Source organism: Mustela lutreola, chromosome 2, assembly GCF_030435805.1.
Source record: "Mustela lutreola isolate mMusLut2 chromosome 2, mMusLut2.pri, whole genome shotgun sequence".
NCBI classification, from domain to species: Eukaryota; Metazoa; Chordata; class Mammalia; order Carnivora; family Mustelidae; genus Mustela; species Mustela lutreola.
The window spans coordinates 111,911,935-111,917,934 of NC_081291.1; positions in this window are offsets into that span (position 1 = coordinate 111,911,935).

Sequence of the window (6,000 nt, forward strand, 5' to 3'; positions counted from 1 at the left end):
AGGTTTTAACCATAATCCTATTGATCTGTACCTCTTTTGTATGACGTATGTGGCCAGACCAATCTTCAGCATTTAGGGTCAAAGAGTTCTTTTCCTTATCTAGGATACATTCACGAGGCCTTCGGATGTTAATGGTCTAAAAAGTCAGGTGCAACCTAACCTCCCATAAAAACTAGTATCTGGCATCAATTTTTAAAATGTGGTGACATTTCCAATGTTCTCTGATCACGTGAAAATAAAGCCTATTTGTATCTTGCTAATATCTGGAGCATAAAGGCACTTGAAAGCCTCAGTTATGTAGGTGACAATGAATGGGATTAATTTAAAACTGTGGTGGTGCTAAACCATAATTTTGAAAAACTGGATAAAAAAAAACTGTGAATCAATGGGAAAAAATTGCTCCATTTTATCTATTTCAAAAAAAGATTTTTTTTCAATGTGACAAATTAATTCAACAACCAACCTATATCACAGAATCAAAGGAACCAATAGAGTTTAGACATCCAGTGATAATTTTTTACAAGTTTACTTCTTGTCTATAAAGTCAGGATACACAAATTTACATTTATTTCAGTTTACCAGAAGATTCATGTGCATAAATATTAGATGTCTCATTTTTTCTTTATTTTTCATGAAACCAAATAAAATTGGTTTACAAGTTGCATGATGTAAGTATATTTCTTAACATATTTGTCATATTTTATCTACATTTTTTTTGTTACATGAGCAAAAACAGACATCCAGTTATAATTCTTATGGTGGATATTCTATAAATGTAAAATATAATTTAACATTTAATATTTTAAATGACTTTGATTTGTTTGTGATTTAAAATATTTCTAATTATATGTGAGTCAATTTTGTAATGAATTAATGTCTAATAAATAAAGTAATGGGAAAAACTTACTCCTACTTTTGGCCCTTATTTTAGAAATGTTTTTTAATGAGTTGAAGAACAGATGAAAAACAGTTGTCAGTTCTCATTTCTGCCACAAATATGCATTGAAATAATACATATTTTAATTTCCCAATAGTGGTAAAATTAATAATAGAGGTGCTTATTAAAAGGATAATAGCCTGTGCCCAGCTCTCTAGGAAATAAAGGATAAAATAGGTGCTCAAACCAACTTGTCTATAATTGAGAGAAACATAAACATGCTTAATCAAAGCAAGGGAATAATTAGCTCTCATAACCGACAAGTCTATGCTTTAGCTATACCTGGATCTATAGCTCAAGGAATATCGTCAAGAATTTGGTTTGGGATCTAAAATAAGACTGATGAATACGGACAGATTATGGAAGGGTGTTGAGATAGTACTTGTTACACAAAAGCATAACAGAAACCAGGGTGGGATAGGCAATGTAAATTTGAAGAGTAGCAAGCTATATCCCATAAGTTTTCCGGTTTTGTGACTTTCTCCTTGTTCTTTACACTGTAATTCCCTAAGATGAATAAACCCTCAGTTAAATGTTCTAGAAAGAACAATCTGGTAATCATGGGCAGATTTCCCCTGTGTTCACTAGATAGGCCCGTATCCATCCCTAAGAGGAAGATTGATATAAATAGAAAATGGTTTGAGACTTACATGTCAGGCCAGGAATCCATTGCTACATGGAGATTCTCCTATTATCAGTCTTGGATAATCTGGTTGTTATTTAGTGTCCTTACAGGGATATTTGATTGATTTTTTTTTTCTTGGAGACCATTACATCTATGACTCACTCACTTTAAATGACCCTTGAATGCCATCAGGACAGGTTATTGGAAACATCAGGAAGAAGTAGGTATCTTGAATCCCATTTTACAGATGAGAAAACTGGTTCTAAGTTTTTTTTTTTTTTTATGCATCATGTTCTAGTAAGTATTTGAAACCCAAGGTAAATCCTGGCACTGATTTTGGGTCCAATTCTCTACTATATCACACAGTCATGATGTTTGGTACCAGTAAATGGGCTTACAGTCCTGTCTGGTACAAATGATTGTAGGTCTCAGAACCAGGGCCCTTAAAGTATGGAGGGGCTCTGACATCTTTGCTTACATTCATTGGAGGGCTCACCTGCGTCCAGGTCTCTTAATCCTATCATTGCTAAAAGGGATTGTTCATAAGACACTGAATTCATCCTCTATCATTTCATTAAGAAAGAAGTGAATAAATTGAGAATTATTGCAGAAATTTGGGATAAAAAGAGTAGGATGTAAAAGATATGCTACTTATGGTAAAAAGCGTTAGTATGCTTCTTAAATGAAAAAAGTTGAATAAATGAAAAGAGAAATATCTCTTCTGATTGCTTTTGCTAATAGAAAAGCTTAATGTAGCACTTCATAAACAATGTTCATGCAGGCTCTCTCTTCTTCACTTGTATAGGAAACAGATTTTACACCTGTTTGAGGCAGGACCTTACTCCCTCCTGGCAATCCTTTTAAGTATAGCTCCAAAGGACAGTAAAGTAACTGAAGAAGCATATTTACAATGCTGATCCAACTCCTAACACAAAGGAGGCATTCAATATGCTCACTTTGGAAGTCAGGGGTTAAATAATACCTTTTCAGGCACACAGCAGATGTGTTTTTTTTTTCTCCCTTCATCTCTCTTCCAAGCTTATAATCTGAAATAATAAGTTGTAGAAAGGGTGTTTCAAGGTGATTTCTTAATACCCAGTGCCTGATCCCCCTGGGATGAGACCCAGGATTTCAGATCTATAACCATGAGCTTTCTAAAGGTAATGTTTCCTTAGGGTCCCCCAATTGCTCTGAACCTGAGACCAGAAGCCCTCTAATAACTGTGCAACGAGAGGTTAGAACCTCTTGTTTCAGTCAGGCAAAAGGCCAAAGAACACCCATCTTTTCATTTGGTCTCCTGAGATTTGCTACTTTACAGAAGCCACAAAGTCATTCTTCTTCTATCCCTGGCACACAAGGGAGTTGCCATGGGTGGAACAAGGGAGTGACATCTGCACAGTGCAGCCCATGGTGCCATCCATTACTAGAGCTGTGCGTGCCCCCTAGGAATCTCAGCCTCCTTTGACAGTGGAGCACCATACTGCCAGAGCCTTAGCCCTTCTTTCTCTTGCTTTTAAGGATCATAAGTAGTTCACCCAACCCATTCTAGGGTCCTCACTCCACACTTCTACAGTAGCTTTAATGAATATGCTGCTTTCTTTTGAAATGATAGAGGATGCATAGGGTTTCTTGTGAACCATCCTGTTAGCAACAATAGAAGGAAAAGGACTGGAGACATACAATAGCACTTTGTCACATGCAAATAGTATCCTTTTCAGGACCTTAGAATGAGCTTTTAAGAGATTGTTTAATATCTATAATAATTCTTAGAATTTATTCATATAGTAGATAAGAATATAGACAAAGATTCACACTCCCCTTTCTTATTGTGCAGTGATATCATGCACAAAGAGCTCTGCTCAACAAATCAGATTCCTTCATTCACAGGTGCATGACCTCAGAAATTAATTCCATATTCCTTAGCCTCAATGTGCAGTTGATCCTTGAACAGCATGAACTGCACTGGTCCACTTGTATGCAGATTTTTTAAAAAACTACAGTACAGTATTAAAATGTTTCCTCATCCTTATGCTTTTCTTAATAAAATTTTCTTTTCTCTAGTTACTATATTGTAAGAATATGTACATAATATATAAAACATACAAATAGGTGTTAGTTGACTATGTTATTGGTAAAACTTCAGGTCAGTAGTCATCTATTAGTAAAGTTTTTGAAGGGTCAAGCATTGTACATAGATTATCAACTGTGGAGGGGGTCAGTACCTCTAACCCCCATGTGGTCCTAAGGTCAAATTGTATTCAGCTGTAAAATGGAGGTAATGTTGGCTCTATCCCACAATCTTATATTATGAAAAGATCACGTCTAAGTTAAGATTCAGTCATTTATCACAACCTTCACACAGAAAAAAATTACATTTCCATTTAATTTTGAGTGGAAACTTTCATACTTCATAAAATGCAACACTAAAAATCACTTATACATATTTCTACTGATTCACTTCAGTAAATACTCACTGTTTTCCCACTATAAAAGTATAATTTTATGTTCTATGTACCATAGCCCATGCCTTAAAAGAGTTCACAAGTTGGTAGTGGAGGGAAACTAAGAAAGAATTCACTGAACACTTGAGGTCAGAGACATTCGTTGGGTATAAAGTTAGAATTGCGTCAGTATAGGTAAAGGTAGAAGGGGAAAAAAGGAGAAAATCTCAGCAGGCAAAATATGAGGAATATTTAGAGAATGATGACTAGCCCAGGTGACAGCTGGATAGACTTCTATAAAATAAAGTATCCCTTGGAATACAGTAAAAAATTCTGTACAATGAAACATGCTGTAACCTCTAAAAATGTTCTGCTAATAATAAAAATAAGGTGAAACCTATAAAACCCAAAGGGTAAGGACAGTAACTTAGATAAATTATTTCTATCCTTAAAATGATTTCACTAAATATGTTCATGCTTATTGACAATGACATTAGAATAGTAACTAGTAAGTGTCAACTTTTATACATCCCTTTTAAAATTCTCTCAGTTTCTTTAGACTGAGTGAGGCTGACCCTTCAAAAAGGTAAGGGGATGTAGATAGTAGATATTACCACTTGACCCTCATTCATATCACTGGTTTTGTTTCAGGATCCTAGGTTTTTTATTGTTTGTTTAACAGGCTATTTTAAATTTTCTTTGAAGATCTTAAATGTGCTACACATATAACATGAGGACTACGGAGAATATATAGTGACAGTCATTGCATTTTTGGAATTATATTTTTGGAATTATATTTTTGGAATCTTCACTGATAAGAGTGTCTGCCACAAGCATTTTCCCATTAAAATTAGGGTAAGAGAATTTCTTCTTTGGAGCTAATGTAGGTATAGGAGGGGGGAATCATATAAAGATTAAAAGACACAAGTGAGAAAAAGGATGTGAACTTTTGCTTCTTGAGTAGACCCTGGCCACAGCAGTATGATCTTGTATGGCAGGGGAAGTGAAAGATGAGGCAGTAGAGCAACTGGACTCCCAAAGTTGTTCAAGGGAAAGGGATTCCTGTGGCCGATCCACATGAGAGAAGCTGCTGAATCTGAGAACTCTGTCTCGTAGGCAATGGACATGAGAGGCAAGAGACTCTAGGGTAGACCATTGGTGGTGTGAGCTGAAGTTAGGGGAAGGGAGTTTTTTAGAAGGGATTAAGCCAAAGCTATGTAGTTCTTCTCCCCTAGAAAGTTCACATAAATAAATCCCACAAGGACCATGATCATACAATCTACTCTTCAATTTGTGACTTCTTTAGAGTGATAAATACTAACCTGGAAAGAATTTTAGGACAACACTTATTATAACCTTACTCTATCACAACCAAACCAGACATACATCCAAAATATACAGAAAAGTCAACATTTAGATGCCTGCGTAGAGGATGTAGAGGAAAACAGACAGTCATATGATCCAGGAAAGCAGCAACTATGAATAATCATAGGCTAAACCTCATCTGGTTATGTAGATATGTACTCAAATTAAAATAGGAAAGTTGGGGGTGCCTGGATGGCTCGGTGGGCTGAAGCCTGTGCCTTCGGCTCAGGTCATAATCTCAGGGTCCTGGGATCAAGTCCTGTGTTGGGCTCTCTGCTCAGCAGGGAGCCTGCTTCCTCCTCTCTCTCTGCCTGCTTCTCTGCCTACTTGTGGTCTCTCTCTGTCAAATAAATAAATAAAATCTTAAAAAAAAAAAAAAAGAGGAAAGTTGGAGCAGCTCTCCCTATTCTAAAGTGCCTTGAAGTTTAACCTACTTTTCATGAACTTGGACTTATTTTCATGGACAAAAATGACCTAAAATTGATGAGATCTATCCACAAATGGTAAAGGTATTTCAGTGCAATAAGACTGAAACCATCAAAAGGAAAAAAAATAAGCTACATCTTCTCAATATTTCAATGAGTCCATGTTTCTCAATAAGCCACTTGTAAGTGTTTGTGGGGAGTGAAAAT